Source organism: Podarcis pityusensis (assembly GCF_964106645.2).
Source record: "Podarcis pityusensis genome assembly, chromosome: 1".
Lineage (NCBI taxonomy): Eukaryota > Metazoa > Chordata > Lepidosauria > Squamata > Lacertidae > Podarcis > Podarcis pityusensis.
Genome location: NC_138028.1, coordinates 53,527,710 through 53,543,717, shown reverse-complemented (window position 1 = coordinate 53,543,717; position 16,008 = coordinate 53,527,710). Strand labels below are relative to the sequence as shown.

The following is a 16,008-nucleotide window of genomic DNA, read 5'->3' as shown; positions in this document are numbered from 1 at the left end:
ACCCTTACTCTCCCCGCTGGTCCCCGGCAAGGAGTCATGGGACCGCCTCACCGCTTCCCCCATCTGCCCCCCTTCTCCACTGGTGCTACGCTGATTCTCTTCCCCAGAAGATGGGCTGCCTCTCCCAATCCCGGGACGCTCTCTGGAATCCCTCTGGAGCTTGCTCTCTCCCTCCGGCACTGATGGCAGTTCCCTGACATAGTCAGAGAGTACATTTCCCAGGAAGGCCTGTGAGGCTACCTTCCATCTTAACTTTATCTAAAGTATCAACATAGTTATTTGGCCAGGCTGTTGGCTTTTTCACAATTAAGCGTTGAGTCATTCTCTCTACTTCTGTTCTGTTCTTGATATCAATAATTGTGTTTTATCGCTTGCTTGTTTTATGTGCTGATTTTATAAGTATTTAATCATAAACTAACATTGGTACTTTTAGAAGGAATGCAGTCTAGAAATTTTGTAAAATAATTAGAAATGTATTCTCATTATTTAATTTTATTCAGCGCTTTTAGAATGTGAGAGAATAATCAATAAAGGTACACATAGGGGGCCATTAGTCCTTCTGCCAGCTTCACAGAGGGATTCTCTCCCATGTTTACTGTTTTTTATAAACAGAACTACTGGCTTCTGGGGCATTGTGTAAATAATAATTACCCAGCACAACACTGATTTCAACAGTCCTGTGGCTGAATCACATCTTCCTCACCGTCCAATCTGCATTTGGGTTCTATTTGTAACTACTGGATTGTATGGAGTGATCATAAACTGACTTTCAGTGCTTTCTACCTGTCTTTGATAGACCCACCCAAGATTTCTGAAAAAGGCGGCCACTAACAACAACAACCACCATTTTTTAATCTGCTAATTGGTGCCCAGGGCATTTTGTGTAAAAAATATGACAAGCAATTCAGATTAATAAGCCATCATAAACCGATTATTAGAAAGTGAAAAAGTGGACAGGAATGAGAAAAGATGGACCAAGGAGAAAGAGCAGTAGATTTTCTAACAGAACCTAGAGAATAAAAGCCTTTTGTGTGCTTTTATTAATGGGGAAGGGCAAGAATCAGATGCAAGTTTCCATCTTTGAGATAAACCACAATGGCTGGACATGCCTCTTCTGATATGACAGTGGACCTGGTGTATGAGCATAGAAATCATCAGAGGAAGATCCCAGGAGTTAAACTCAAATGGAACCATGATCTATAGCATCTTTGCTATTGTTTTTATTTAAAATACAGTTTTTGGAAGCATTAACCCAATACAAAATTGCAGCCTTTCTTTAAATTTGAATTTCATTTACCTTATTTTACTGGTTAATAACACAGCCAGCAACTCAGCTTAGCCTGAATAATTTGAACTTATAAACTTCATAACTTCATTTGCCTGAATGACACTAAATGGTCCAGTTATTTTGCATGAAATAGCAAATAGTTCCAGTCATAATTCCCATAGTTAGTGCTCAGGAACAAAAGAATTGGTATTCAACTAAGTTTTCCTCAGTTTTACTCAGAGTAGACCTGTTGAAAGTAATGGCCCTAATTTAGGCGTGGGTCTACTGAGAGTAAAACATAGCAGATACCTCCCAATATTCGTGTGCTGCATTTGTGTTTCTCAAAAAGCAGCTTCAGGTGGCTGCCTCAGTCTGGCTCATGGGCGGGCCAGCACTGTTCATAACCTCTATGGATTTTGTAATATGAAAGCAGCAACCTTTTTTACACCAGGCTACTTTGGAATGAGATTCTTCCCTAGGGCTAGAATAGGTTTTCTGATTTGTCTTCCCATTAGCAGCTTTGCTGGGCTAATCACCGGTGTTGACATGTAGCTTAAAAGAACAGTGGGTAGCTCATTCTGTATAAATATGTTCTTCTGCTTTCTGCCTCATCGCTTACTTGAAGATAGTAACGAGGGCTACTGGCAGTAGCAGACAGTTCTACATGCCTAAATGCTAATAACAGACTCCTTTATGAGTTGTGCATAGTGTTTTTCTGCTTTGGTAGGAGTTCTGGAGCAGAATGTGATTGGCATCCATTCTGAACCATGCAGCTGTAGTAGCACTTCACCTATTGCATGGCTCCTTCTATCAGTGCTAACTTAATGGGACCTTATTGGCATCATTAAACTATATGATTGGGCCATTGATGATAATGCCATTTATCTTTGTAAAGCCAATGTCTTATCTGGTCCTCAAAGCCAGGCCATGGTGGATATTGCAATGGGTTTATTGATTGCACTTTTGTTAATATATCTTGAAAATATCAACCTAGACTTAGATCAAGGGTTCCCAAACTGTATTCTTCGTACCACCGGTGGACTCCAAGCGTCATTCAGGTTGTCAGCAGCCTGTCTGCAGAGCTGTGGTTGAAGACAGGCAATGGCATACCCATCACATAGATTACTCATATTGATTTTTAATTGTATTTTATTGCTTCTTTTATTTCTTATATTGTATATGATTGCATTACAATTTGAATTCTTTGGAATTGCAATTGCTACATCAGGCAAAGAAATTATTAAGTGGTCCACCAAGACCCGCAGCAGTTTTCAAGTGGTTTGTGTGACGAACCACTGACCAAGGTAGTTCCCCATTCCTCATAAAACAGGTGGATTAGTATCTGGTATGACATATGTTAACAAAACTACTTTTTTAAAAAAAACAGCAACATTTGCTGCCCTGTGCCCCTTTACAGGGCCCCTCTAATGTTTCATATATTGTGCATGCTATCTGAAAACAGCATGCAGAGTGCTTTTCAAATTGCTGGATTTTCTTTTCTGGGCTTTCTTTTGTGATGGCCCTGCAGAGAGACTTGAGGAATTAATTTGTCCTTTTCAAAATGGCTACTGCTGCTTCTAGGGTTTTGTGATGTAAAAATTGCATCTTCCAAGTCACTCTGACGTTGTCTTTGCTCCCTGTTCTGGGTTTTTATCAACACTGATTGTTTTGCCACCACTGTGGCTTTGTGAAGAGCTAAGAGTTCTTTATTAGCTGCATTTTTTTTCTAGAGCACCCTTTGTCTAGAATTCCAAGAACTGTTCTGTCTCTAAGATGCTTCTCCTTTTTATCAGAAAACTCACAGTGTTCATACAAGGCTGGCCCTAACAAATGACTCAATAAGATATCCCTTGGCTTCTGAGCTCTTTGATAGAAGTAGATCCTCGCATAAACCACATTCCCGCCTGGAGATGAAATGGGCCTCAGACTTGACACAAACTCTCTCAGAGTTGTGCTTGTGGTCCTCTTCTGCTTCTTTCTCATGACATAAAGTGCCAAGCTTACCTGCATTATTCATTTTTCCTTGTGGAGGTTTATGGCCTGGCAGAAGCAAGCAATTATTTCCTTCCATTTAGAAAGTACTACTAAAGGTGAAGGTTTCAGATGCAGGGAACTGTGCCCTTTTCTTTGTCATGTTAGGAATTTGTAGCTTTATAAACTTTACTTCTGACACCAAGGCTTTCATACCATTAGAAAGCTAGACAAGAAAGTTACTGTTTCCTACAATCTAGCACATAACCTAGTGACTAAATCAGGGGTCAGCAAACTTTTTCCGCAGGGGGCCGGTCCACTGTCCTTCAGACCTTGTGGAGGGCCGGACTATTTTTTTAATAAAAAAATGAACTCCTATGCACACTGCGAGGGGGGCAAGTAGTCCCCCCCCCAGCCGCCTTCTTGGTTTGCCGCCTGCCTCATTTGCCAAAGGGCTGGCAGCGGTGGGACAAAACTGGCTTCCTCCCTGCCTAGAGAAAGAAGGCGCTCTGCTTACTTTGCCAGGGGCTGCCACCGCCGCCACTCCTTCTCATGAAGCGGGTAGGCAGAGAGAGCTCATCTGCGCTGCTCTCTGGCCCACAGGAGCACCAGGGCGGTGGCGGCGGCGGGAGGAAGAGGCCGAGTAGTGGCAGCTCTGTCAATCAAACGCCGTGCCTGGTTTACCTCAGCGGCGTTTGATTGACAGAGATGTCCGCACGCCGCCTGAGGTAAACCAGGTGCGGTGTTTGATTGGCAGAGCCGTCGCCACTCAGCCTATTCCTCCCATTGCCATTGCCGGGAGTCTCGGCTTTGCGGCAGGTTCCGGCTTCGCAGCGCGGGCTGGATTTAGGACCCTGGCGGGCATGATCCAGCCCAGGGGCCAGAGTTTGCTGACCCCTGGACTAAATCATATAACGACATGATCCACACACTTTTCATGTTCATTTGAGGAAAATAAAAGAAGAGCCTAAAGTATATCCTTAAGTAGGAATGATTTTGCACTTATTGTGTGTATATACAGTGTGTGTGTATTCTCTCATGAGATTTTCTATTATTATTATTATTAATAATAATAATAATAATTTAATTTCTATACCACTTTGTATTTTTAAGAAAAGAATCTCAAAGCATAAAATAAAACAATCCGGAATAAAACATTACTGAAGAAAGTCAAATATAAAGTAGACATTCAATGCAACATAATTAACAGAAAACTAAAATATTATCTTAAAAGACTTCAAAATTAAAACATTACAAAGGTGGCCAACTACAGGACGGACATTTAATTCAGCAAAGTTAGTGAACAATGAAAATTTTATCTTAAAGAGTTCAAAAGAAAACATTACCAAAAGAGGCCAAATAAAAATGCACACTTAAAACAACATAATTAACAAGAGAATAAGATATTATCATAGAACATATCTGCTGTTGTTGCTGCCAATCCTGCCAATAGGGTTTCATGGCAGGCTGTGGCTGTGGAAGCTCAGGCTGATAGGGTCTGCACTAAGAGACAGCTAATGTGGTCTCTGTTACAATAACATTTGATCACATGGGATTGTGGACCAACTACATACATTTTGGCAAGCTGATTGGTTGTGTTGATGCCAATAGGATTCTGAACATATGCAAGATGCACAGAATTTGGCTCTGCAATTTATATAATGTAGATAGCTAAATATTTGATGGTTTGAATGGTGCTTGGATTTTCAAAGCCACTTAAACGACTGAGCTTTCTATTAACACCTGTATCATTAATATGTGTATATCGTGTATATTTACTATTCTGCTGGGAGCCACCCAGAGTGGGCTTTCATCTTTATTTTGTCCTATATTGAAATTTCAAGTTATACACTCTGGTTTTCCATATCAAATTTTATGATTTGATATGATATTAAAAATATTTTCATGTTTTCTTCCCATAAACGAATTCCAAATTAACTCCTTTTGTAATTTAATTTTTTTAAGCCAAATTTGGCTGCCAACCTGGTATATGCATAACATTAATTACTCTGAAGGAGCTTTCCATGCACATAATCAAGCTATTTTATTAACAGGTTGAGTTTTAAGCAGCTTGCTGTTTTGGTAAACAAAATAATTTGACTGAAGGATGTTGCACAGATATAGGCATAAGATTCCAGAAATAGATGGTTAGTCCTGAAATAGGCTCCCCAAAGCAGGAAATATTTTTATTACTTGGTATTTAGTATTTAGAGTGAGAGTAGTAAACAAACTATCTTATTACCAGGCTGAGTTTTAAACAACTTTTTGGTTTTTTGTAAACACAAAATAATTTGACTGAAGGATGTTGCTGTATTAAAATGGAAGCCATCCATTCTGAACTGACTTTTTCTCACTCCCGCCTCTTCCATTTTATTCCAGTTCTTCCTTCCCCTTCCTCGGCCCTTTACTTTCCTCCCCTTGTCCTAGTTCATTCTCAATATCTGAAGAAGTGTGCATGCACACGAAAGCTTATACCAAGAACTAACTTAGTTGGTCTTTAAGGTGCTACAGGAAGGAATTTTTTTATTTCGACTATGGCAGACCAACACGGCTACCCATCTGTAGCTAATCTACCCTGTAAGACAGGAATGAGTCTTTGTTCTCTCTTTGCCTTTTCTCTCTCCTAACACACACACACACACAGAGAGAGAGAGAGGTGTAGAGGTTTACTTATAATCAAGTGGTATATATATATATACACACAGACACATATATATACATACACATACATATATATGTATATATATGAATGATATTTAGTCCATGCCCAAGTCATCTAGCTTCTCTCTTTACATCATCTCTAGTGCTAGTAATCTCACACTTCGTCTATTGTCACTGTATTCTCTCTGGTTTGTACTGTCTCACCTTTGTATAGGAGTCTACTGCTGAAGTAAACAAAGCTCTTTTACTGCCCTGATCATGTGACATCCTTCCTTATGTCCTCATGCTAATAACTTTTCCATTCACAGTTCCAGTAGAATCTCATCCCCATCTCTCTGCTCTTAACCATCCCTGCCTATCACCATTGCTCTTCCAGCTCTACCACCCTTGGCTATGCAGCTTACCCTTCTCTCCCAAATAACACCACTCTTTCTCTCTTCCTGCCCCTTAATCTTGGAACATAACCTAGAACATCTATGTGATGCTAATTTCCTCTTCAAAACCCACCTTTTCGGTGAATCCTTTGACACAGTCCCCTCCTCTCCCTGCTGCAACTGAGCCTAATTCACTGTAACTGAAATTGTACATATTTGCTCCTTGTTTATCTCTACTCCCATTTACCACCTTCTTCTCTGTTGTCTCCCTTGTCAGATTATAGATTGTAAGCCCTCTGAAAAAGTGACCTATCCTGTTCTACTCTGTAAAATGCCATGCAGATGGATGGTACTGTACTACATAAATAATAGTAACTGTCTTTGTTGTGACCTGAACATGCATTTGCCCAATTGATCTGAAAGTAGGTGAAGTTGCCCATTCTTACAACACTTTCTCTTTAGCCACCTCCCTGATTTATTTCTCCATCTCACAGTCATCATTTTGGTCAAATAGCCATAGTACACCCCTTGTTCTAAATTACTTTTCATGCCTGGTATTGTTACCCGCAGCAATTCTGTGGAAGAGTTTCTTCCACTTTGTTGAACTGAATCCCCTGTTTGACACAGTCTCTAATGTGCCCTTTTCTGCTCTTTCAACAGAGTTCATACCCACAGACAACTGTGTCTCACTGTTTTTCTCCATTCCATCAGGTTTCTGATATGCCCACTATGTTGTTGTTTAGCACCAAGCACTCTAGGTTCCCCCATCTTGGCTCAGGGGCTTCTAGTATTAACATATAAAACCTCTATTCGTTGTTCAATAGGGAGTTCCTGTCTCCTGAAGGCTCATGATGATGTAGTCCTGCTGTTGAAGCTGAGCAAGTCTGGACTTGTAAGCTATCTGGGTAGGATACATCTTGGGAACCATGTGTAAGCCACTCTGAAATTCTTAGAGGAAGAGCCAGGGTATAATAAACACCTGTACCGCTAGGTGGTCTGGCTTCTACACTGAGAACAGCAGAGGTACAATAAAACAGAATGATTAGCAAAAGCAAGCATGGGTATGTTAACAGCAAATATTGAAGAGCCAAACTAATGTCCTTATCTGTCAGCACAATTTGGAATGTGTCAGATATATTTCTCTGTCCATCCATGGTTGAGTTTCTTTTGCTTGTAATAGTGATTTCATTTACCAATATAAAAGCTGAGCGATTAGAGGTAGGCAGACTTTCCAACAAGAGGCAGCAATTCCACCAGCCCTGCATCAGAGAGAACTCCTATATCTCAGGGTCCTGTAGTTTCAGACACAACATAGCTCTCTTGCTCCCCAATTCAAATGACATACTCCAAACTGTTCCCAGCTGCTCTCCACATGTTTAATGAGCATGTAGAAGGCAGGTAGAGGCAAGCTTCACCCTTGCCATCTGCCTGCTGAAACATACACCTGCAACATACATGCAATGACAAGGTTCCATGTCATTGGGTACGGTGATTGTGGGTGAATACCTACCAGGTGGCTACAATCAAAAGGGCCAAATTTACAAATACACATACCAGTTTCAGCAAGGCCTTCAATAATGGCAAATTGCAAAAATGTGGGTTAGACTATGCTGTATTACATCACCCAGCTGCTTGAAAAACTGTATGTTCAGGTCCAGCTGTCTGAAAATCTGCATTTGCTTAACATAGGGTTGCCATATGTCCAGAATTTGCCAGACATAACCAGGATTTGGCTGTCAGAAACAGTGTCTGGGCGGAAATCACTCGAATTTCTGGGAAAATATGGATGTATGGCAATCAGTGTTGGAAGTGTAGGTTTTGGCAACTTTCCTTAAAAATAGCTCAAAAACTTTTTTGAAAAAAGATTTTGCAAAAAAAAATTGCCAAAAAACTCAACAAATTTTGTGTTTGGATTTTCACTTTTTGAAATGCGGCGACCCTAAGCTTAACACTACTAAGAGGAATGAAAGAATCAATGGAAGGTGGCTAACAAGTGGGGTTTAGCAGGATCTGTCCAGGATCTAGTGGTGTTCAACATTTTCATTAATGACTTGTTGCTAATCCTATGTGATGCTGTGTGTCTGAGCTGCTACAATCAGGTCCCAGCACTGGCAGGAGGCCACAGTTGGCACTCTTGTGACAACCTTAGGATCCTGCAAAGCAGCAGAAGCTATCCCTTCCTCACTGCTGCTTGCATGCCTGTCCCAGCTCTACTCTGTGGTCTTGAACAATTTCCTCCCTTCAAGCCCTTGGGCAGTGCTGGGAATAAAAGTGTTAGGAACCTGGGAAACCACACTAAATGACATTAAAGCTGCATTACACAAATGGCTTTCCTTGTAGCAATAATAGGAGGTTCTCCTGGCAGGGTTAGCCATCTGCATCTTTGCGATTGCACCATTGCACAATCCAAGTATTAAACATATATAGATGGGGAGTGGAAATCAGTGGAAAACTATTTAGGCTACAGCAACTTTGAGAAGACTATGAGATTACAGTATCTCAACAGTGTGCCACAAAAAAAATAAAATGCCTCCGTAAAATTAATGCCATCCACTTGGGGTAGCATTTAGAGAAGGAATTTAGGATTCGGAGAAGAAAAGCAGCAAGATACAGATATATACATGACATGTGTAAAAGGCAGAAGGAACTGGGAAAGTATCACAAAAGCATAATGCTTGAAACCTCATCACTTGCACCTGATCAATTGGCTCCATTGAAAAGGTGAAGTTGTGTTTGATGGCTTTTTAGCTGGATCATTCACACATGAAAAGTGGTTGATATACTAAAGAGATGAGCTATCGTCTGTGTACTTTTCAAAAGATGATGGGGGGGAACATTAAAATTTTATGCAATACATTGAGATCTTCCATAAAGCCTTTCTTTCATAAAGTAGAGAGAGGGCAACTAATCACAATGTCACTTGAGGCAGGGCAGGAAAAAATGGCTTGTATGTGGACTCACTTTTCCAGAAATGGAGGGGCTTCATCCATTTGTGGATGTGTCTTTGATTCAGAAGGGAGATCCTGCTGTTAGAGAGAAAACTTTCATCCATTTTGCCCCACCCAGGAGCAACCTCCAATGCTCCCAACTCCACTAGAGCAGATTTTGGGGGATAGAGGGGGTTGCTGCGGGGAGGGGAGATCAGCAAAATTACTGCCTCCTTCCCTCCAACAGAAGCATGCCATGAATGGAACTCTATTCACAGGATGTTTAGATCCTCACCAAAAAAGATGCAGCAAAGAAGACTGAATGTGGAATGTCAGAAATTACTGCCTAACTGGAAGGATAATAGGTTAACAAACTGTATTGCCCTAAAATGGCTATGCTGCTTCTCTGGGGATGATTTTAAGTTTATAGAATTCTTCTATTACAGAGATGGTGGAGTGAATTACTCTTAAGTCACATTCCAATTTTCTAGTCCCATTGTCTGGCAAATGTACAGTTTATGGATCCATTGCAGAAACTGACAGCAGACTTCTATTATACAGTCTATGCAAACTGACCCTGATTTCTGCCTTTGGCATATTTTTACCTGTGATCTAGATAAGTTAAGACTCCAACTTCAGGTCACTCATTCAAGGCCAGTTATATATCCTATTATCTCAAACTGTCTGGTCTGTCCTCCACTATGCTCATGCCTTGCAACAGAGGTCAAAACAGATCTATGTTATGTCTTCTACTCCTTTCTGGTAACACTGAATTACAGAATCATAGATTGGAGGGGTCTTGGAGACCATTTAATCCAACTTCCTGTTCAATGCGTTAGTCTTACTGCTACTGCTGTAGTGGTATCCACTTAACAGTGCCAGATAAGTTTGCAGTGTTCTGACATTTTACATGTTATCATCATAGCATCTTGCAACATAGCTAAAATTTATAAGTACACTGAAGTATGACGATGGACATTATTTGTGCTTAAGTCAAATAAGGGAAACCATTTGTTACTTTTTTGCTTGGAATTGTAGCTCTGTGAGGTGTAAACTACAGTTCTCAGGATACTTTGGGGGAAGCCATGTGCTTTAAATGCGCTTTAAAAGTATGGTGTGGGTGTGACTTCATAGTGGTGTGTAGGCCAGTCTCTGGAATACACAGACATTCCTATCCATCTTAAAAGGCAGCCAATTCAATATGGGGGGGGGGGGGAAGAAACATGGTTTGATCTGTCTAGGAAGGTGTTGGAGCAGGACTGGGGAAGGCAGAGCTTTATGTGCAAATTAGCTTACAAGTTCAGAGCAGGCAATAGTATCAGGCTGAGGATCATGAAACCTGTATGGTTACCTTGTTGTTGTTGTTTAGTCGCTTAGTCGTGTCGACTCTTCGTGACCCCATGGACCAGAGAATGCCAGGCACTCCTGTCTTCCACTGCCTCCTACAGTTTGGTCAAACTCATGTTGGTAGCTTCGAGAACACTGTCCAACCATCTTGTCCTCTGTCGTTCCCTTCACCTTGTGCCCTCAATCTTTCCCAACATCAGGGTCTTTTCCAGGGAGTCTTCTCTTCTCATGAGGTGGCCAAAGTATTGGAGCCTCAGCTTCAGGATTTGTCCTTCTAGTAAGCACTCAGGGCTGATTTCCTTAAGCATTGATAGGTTTGATCTTCTTGCAGTCCATGGGACTCTCAAGAGTCTCCTCCAGCACCATAATTCAAAAGCATCAATTCTTCAGCAATCAGCCTTCTTTTTGGCCAGTTCTCACTTCCATACATCACTACTGGGAAAACCATAGCTTTAACTATACAGACCTTTGTTGGCAAGGTGATGTCTCTGCTTTTTAAGATGCTGTCTAGGTTTGTCATTGCTTTTCTCCCAAGAAGCAGGTGTCTTTTAATTTCGTGACTGCTGTCACTATCTGCAGTGATCATGGAGCCCAAGAAAGTAAAATCTCTCACTGCCTCCATTTCTTCCCCTTCTATTTGCCAGGAGGTGATGAAGTTGTTCCTTTTTATTCTAGTTGAATTTGCTTATCTGTGATGCATTTTAAGATCAAGAAGAAGAAGAAGAGTTTGGATTTGATATCCCGCCTTTCACTCCCTTTAAGGAGTCTCAAAGCGGCTAACATTCTCCTTTCCCTTCCTCCCCCACAACAAACACTCTGTGAGGTGAGTGGGGCTGAGAGACTTCAAAGAAGTGTGACTGGCCCAAGGTCACCCAGCAGCTGCATGTGGAGGAGCGGAGACGCGAACCCGGTTCCCCAGATTAGGAGACTACCGCTCTTAACCACTACACCACACTGGCTCTCAAGGTATAAAAGAAAGAGCATCCATATAATGTAACCTGATGGTAGGCCTAAAACTGGGCAGATTTCACATCTGGTCAGCTGCAATTTTAATAGTGATTGATTTCTATTGGGCAGCATTTCCCAATCCTGAAAGCCCTTTGATAGCTGAAGCCACTTCCAGACCTTTGTTGGCAAGGTGATGTCTCTGCTTTTTAAGATGCTGTCTAGGTTTGTCATCGCTTTTCTCCCAAGAAGCAGGCGTCTTTTAATTTCGTGACTGCTGTCACCATCTGCAGTGATCATGGAGCCCAAGAAAGTAAAATCTCTCACTGCCTTCATTTCTTCCCCTTCTATTTGCCAGGAGGTGATGGGACCAGTGGCCATGATCTTAGGTTTTTTTTTTATGTTGAGCTTAGACCATATTTTGTGCTCTCCTCTTTCACCCTCATTAAGAGGTTCTTTAATTTCTCCTCACTTTCTGCCATCAAAGTTGTGTCATCTGCATATCTGAGGTTGTTGATATTTCTTCTGGCAATCTTAATTCTGGCTTGGGATTCCTCTCCAGCCTTTCGCATAATGAATTCTGCATATAAGTTAAATAAGCAGGGAGACAATATACAGCCTTGTCGTACTCCTTTCCCAATTTTGAACCATCAGTTGTTCCATATCCAGTTCTAACTGTAGCTTCTTGTCCCACATAGAGATTTCTCAGGAGACAGATGAGGTGATCAGGTACTCCCATTTCTTTAAGAACTTGCTATAGTTTGCTGTGGTCGACACAGTCAAAGGCTTTTGCGTAGTCAATGAAGCAGAAGGAGATGTCTTTCTGGAACTCTCTAGCATTCTCCATAATCCAGCGGGTGTTTGCAATTTGGTCTCTTGTTCCTCTGCCCCTTCGAAATCCAGCTTGCACTTCTGGGAATTCTTGATCCACATACTGCTTAAGCCTGCATTGTAGAATTTTAAGCATAACCTTGCTAGCGTGTGAAATGAGTGCAATTGTGTGACAGTTGGAGCATTCTTTGGCACTGCCCTTCTTTGGGATATGTATGGTTACCTGCATACATCTAACACCACTCTCCATCATGTCCAGGTCTCCATCAAGAACTGTGCTTAACGAAGATCATTTTTCAAGATGCAAGACAAATATCTAGTATCATCCAAATATCAATATATCTTCTGGGGAAAGAAATGGCACTTTTATTGACAATGGCAATCTCCCTTCCCCCACTGTCCTCCAATCTGGCCCACTGCTGTACTGAGCACAGCCAAATTTAGTCAGGTCCACCCCACTCCTCTGCCCAAGTCTCAGTGATACATGCCATGTCGGCCCCTTCATTCTTTGCTTCCTGATCCATAAGAGAAATCCCCCCCCCCCCATTTTCTTATCCCATGATTGCTGATTTTGCTTAGGAATCTTTGGTAAAGAACTAATAAATAAATCTGTACGGCAAAACTGAGCGAAGGTCTCAGCGTAGCTAATGGGCAAGTTAGCCCTGATGGCAGCTACGCTCTTATTCCCATACCAAATTCCAGATTTCCATCTTCAGATAAAATAACTTATGAAGAGAACATTGCTGGTTGTTCCTTCCTTGAATAAAAGTGAAAGAATTTTTTTTTATAAGCACAAGTTAGCATCTACTATATTTCTGTTTCTGTTGTTTTTGTGCTTTATTCTCAGTGTGCTCATCTGTATCCTTCAGGAAAAAAGGATACGTATTCTGAAAATGAAAACCATCAGACAACCTTCTGGAAAGAAGAGACCTATTTTAGGTATGTCTGTGTGAATATTGTATGTATGCTTGTTAAGTGTGTGCTTTGTGGTTGCTGTTACTGTAGACCAACCCTATTTATTGATAGAGATAAGGTGCCTGAACATTTAGTTCAGGGGGGAAAAAGAAAGAGACACGGGGAAATGTGTGTACAGTAACCCAAGCCTGCATCTGTGTAAGTTTGCCAGTGATTTCCAAACTGTGCTGTCTGAGAAATTGAAATGTGCTTTGGAAAATTAAGCCCCCTGTAGGATTTAGCTAACATCCTCTGCCTGTCAGAGCAAGTATGCCCCATGCAGTATTTACTCTCTCCTCTCTCTTCCAATTTTTGGGTGGTGACATCATCCTGGGGGGAGGGGAAATGCCACCACCGGGATTTCCTGATGCAGCTCACACTACAGCTGATGGGCAGGGGGGAACCCCAGAAACATTAACATTGGCCTGGAAGCACAGGGTTAGGATTTGGCACCAAGAAATAATATCAATTCCCCAGCCCAGTTGGGATGATGTTTGTCCACTATCCATGGCACTGATGAAGAAATGTTTATGTGTACATACCTCCAATTTTAATTGAGAAAACTGTGCTTCAAGTGTTAAGTGTTTGTGAAACACTGGTCTATGTTATATTTGTGTACTAGTTCATGTGCTACTTTCCATAAACCTGTTAAGATATGTTGTCTGTCTAAATGCACCAGACAATGTATATTCCTGCATATATCAAAAGGCATTTGCCCAGGCATATATGTTTGTTTAATAGATTTACATACCACACGTCAAAAAGTATTTGCAGGGCAGTTTGAATAGAAATACATACACAATAAATCAGTAGTAAGCAATAAAAGAGCAGAATAAAAAACAGCAACACAAAATTAAGATATATTGTGCTCAGTGATCATTATTCGCATATCCTCGGTTTTTTGCTTCGTGTCCTTCACGGATAACCTTCTGTTTGTGCAAGCTCATGTTTACTGGATATGCTTCTGTTTGTCCTGCAAATGTAATCAAGATTGTAGATTTGTCTATGCTACTACCAGATCACCGTGCAATAGTGTTGTGCTGAAAATGATTTATTGGGACTTGACCAGTGGCATCTACACTAAAAACACATGGGTATCTGGACAACACATAGTACAGTACTGCTTTAGTATTTATTTAACTGGATTGATTTGCTGGCAATGAAGCTCTCAATGATGGCCAGCAAGTCCATGTTGATTTAAATGACTTAGCACCACAAATTTAATAAACTAACTTCAGATGCACTTCAGATAGATTTCTAGGGTACTTCTAGAATGTATACCAAATTTTACAATTCAATTTTCTCTGCTTTTAAGAGGGGCAAATGCTAAAGCATAGCACACTAGAAAACTGTACAGAGGTAGGTAGAAACCTTTGAACAAACATCTGGTTCACACATCTATGCAATTTCTCTGTGCATGATGACTCAATGCTGGACATGTGAATTGACCCCACTAAAAAGCAGTGCTTCTGAGGTGATACATCATTTTTTATATTTCCCCTACACAGCCATTAATGAGTTTATACAGTTGTTCATTACTCTGGTTTTGGAACATTTCTCAGTGAAACAAAACCTTAAATTGGATGAGTTAATAATGACTGACCAAGCATACTGGAGACATTAAAAACCACTGCATAAATAAAAGCTTGTTGTCAGGGTGGTGCACTCTCAGCTTGGCAAACCACAACTTGTGCTTTAGGAGATGGTGAAATATATTGATAGTGTGAGCTGTTAAGCAGACAACCCCCACTCTAATCCTGCTTTATCCACAAACTTCTTAGATGGTGTTCAGCAAACTACTCTTTCTCAGGAAAAGTTCCGCAGCATAGGAATGATACTACTACAAGACTGTAATAAAGATGGCCAAAACAATATACCGTATTTTTCGCTCTATAGGACGCACTTTTTCCCCTTCAAAAATGAAGGGGAAATGTGTGTGCGTCCTATGGAGCAAAGACGCCATAGCCCCGTGACCCTCTTCCGGCTGGAGAGGTGACGCGCGGCTATGGCAGGAGCCTCTATAGCCGCACGTCACCTCTCCAGCCAGGAGAGCGCGCGCGGGGCTAAAGAAGCCATAGCCCCGCGACCCTCTCCCAGCTGGAGAAGTGACGTGCGACTATGGCAGCAGCCTCTCCGCTGCGCCTTTCCGCTGCTCCCTGACCTGCTCTTTGGGGCTGGTGGTGGGCTTCCCCCCGCCAGCCCCAAAGAGCAGGTCGAAAGGAATCTGAAGCCTGGAGAGCAAGAGGGGTCGGTGTGCACCGACCCCTCTCGCTCTCCAGGCTTCCAAGGTAGCCGCCTGAACGCACCTTAAACGGCACCTTGTTTTAGAGCGGGAAAACAAGAGGGGGGAAATTCTCCCTCTCTCTCCGCAGCGCCTCCTGCCGCTTCGCTGAAGGGGCGCTGGGCAGAGAGGGGGAGAATTTTTTTTTCTTGTTCTCCCCCCTCTAAAACAAGGTGCGTCCTATTGTCCGGTGCGTCCTATCGTGCGAAAAATACGGTACACAAAATATTCTCAGCATACATGCAAGTTTTATTCTTCTTATTTTATAGCTACACAATGGACAGTAATTTGGGTTTTTGTACTTAACATCCACGTTGGCAAAGAATTTCTGTCTTTCCTTAGCTAGAAAAAAAAGGCAATCTTAGTCAGAGAGACCCAATGCATGATTGATTTTGCTCCTACCTCACTTGGGTGAGTTAGATTTCTTTGTCTAAACCATGGCCATCAAGG

At 41.6% G+C, this 16,008-nt stretch overlaps 1 long non-coding RNA gene across 3 annotated transcripts in view; it reads left to right on the top strand.

The window, feature by feature from the left end:
* Nucleotides 1–16,008, top strand: part of LOC308475335 — a 106,994-nt gene that overhangs the window by 52,007 nt on the left and 38,979 nt on the right. The window contains exon 1 of one of the 3 annotated variants that reach the window (XR_013985118.1): nt 13,174–13,262. The exons of the other annotated variants lie outside the window; for them this stretch is intronic. This is a non-coding gene — a long non-coding RNA (uncharacterized lncRNA). Of the gene's footprint in view, nt 1–13,173; nt 13,263–16,008 lie in introns of those variants that run through there. 3 annotated transcript variants of the gene reach the window in all.